Source organism: Saimiri boliviensis, chromosome 8 (assembly GCF_048565385.1).
Source record: "Saimiri boliviensis isolate mSaiBol1 chromosome 8, mSaiBol1.pri, whole genome shotgun sequence".
Lineage (NCBI taxonomy): Eukaryota > Metazoa > Chordata > Mammalia > Primates > Cebidae > Saimiri > Saimiri boliviensis.
The window spans coordinates 53902344-53904298 of record NC_133456.1 but is presented as its reverse complement, the minus strand read 5'-3'; positions in this window follow the sequence as shown (position 1 = coordinate 53904298).

Genomic DNA, 1955 nt, shown 5'->3' with positions numbered 1-1955 from the left:
GATTAAAGACTTAAACATAAGGCCCAACATCATAAAAACACTAGAAGAAATCCTAGGCAAAAGCATTTAGGACATAGGCATAGGCAAGGACTTCATGACTAAAACACCAAACGCATTGGCAACAAAAGCCAAAATAGACAAATGGGACCTAATTAAACTCCAGAGCTTCTGCACAGCAAAATAAACCATCATTAGACTGAAACAGCAACCAACAGAATGGGAAAAAATTTTTGCAATCTCCAGCTGACAAAGGGCTGATATCCAGAATCTACAAAGAACTAAAACAGATTCATGAGAAAAAAAAAACAAAAAACCAAATAAACCCATTCAAAAGTGGACAAAGGATATGAACAGACACTTTGCAAAAGAAGACATATATGAAGCCAAAAAACATATGAAAAAATGCTCATTATCACTGGTCATTAGAGAAATGCAAATCAAAACCACATTGAGATACCGCCTCACGCCAGTTAGAATGGCAATGATTAAAAAACCTGGAGACAACAGATGCTGGAGAGGATGTGGAGAAAAGGGAACACTTTTACACTGTTGGTGGGAGTGTAAATTAGTTCAACCATTGTGGAAGACAGTGTGGCAATTTCTCAAGGACCTTGAAATAGAAATTCCATTTGACCCAGCAATCCCATTACTGGGTATATATCCAAAGGATTATAAATCATTCTATTATAAACACACATGCAAATGTATGTTCACTGTGGCACTGTTTACAATAGCAAAGACTTGGAACCAACCCAATTCCCCATTGATGATAGACTGGACAAGGAAAATGTGGCACATATATACCATGGACTACTATGCAGCCATAAAAAATGAGTGCGTCCTTTGTAGGGACATGGGTAAATCTGGAAACCATCATTCTTAGCACTAACTGACACAAGAACAGAAAAACAGACATCCCATGTTCTTATTTATAGGTGAGTGTTGAACACCGAGAACACATGGACACAGGGAGGGGAGCATCACACACTGGGATCCATTGTAGGGGGGAATAGCAGAGGGACAGCAGGGGATAGGGAGGTTGGGGAGGGATAACATGGGGAGAAATACCAGATATAGGTGACAGGGTGATGGAAGCAGCAAACCACATTGCCATGTATGTACCTATGCAACAATCCTGCATGTTTTACACATGTACCCCAGAACCTAAAGTATAATAAAATAGCTATTTTTAAAAAAAGAATGTAACTTCATACCATTCTTCTAAGTTTTGACTTCCTTCCAAAATATTCCTATTTTGCTCATTCTCTAGACCTTTGGGTAGTTGTTTTCGTATTTTTCCTAGAGCTAGCTGTTATCTGAGTGTTCAGTTAGGTGCTTACACCGCCATACCAGAAGTGGAATTTCAAGTAACTCATCATGATCCTTAATTTCAGAGGTTGCTGATCTGAGAAAGTAGTATCTTATGCTTTGTTTGTTCCTATTTTGATTATTTCACAGGGATAAGAGAGAGAAGAATGTCAAACTGGCCCTTTACAGTATCAGGGGTAAGAAAATTGTTGGCAGTGAAGGAAGTTGGGGATGGGGGTGTTAGCTATTTGCCTAAGTAAAATTTGTGTATTATGTATGGACTTCACTTTTCACATACTGGTTGGCCACCCTCCAAAATTCTGAGAATTATGCAGGAGACACCCAGGACTGTTGACTGTTAATCACAAATAAATCAGAAGTGAGTTGCACTGAACATAGACACACTTGATAATAAAGAGAATTATTTTTGTGAAGTACACAGAAAGTTCCTACTGACCTCAAACATCTTCCTACATCTAGGCTTGTAAGTGATGTCATACACCTACTGTTAGAATAGAGGTTTTTGGCCTATGGACCTCCATAATTATAAAAAGACTTTTTGGTTTTGTGCATTTCCTTTTGGGAAGATAGTCCAGAGTGCTTGTTAGTCCCTCAAAGGTATTTGGGAATGCTTCCCTCAAAAAACA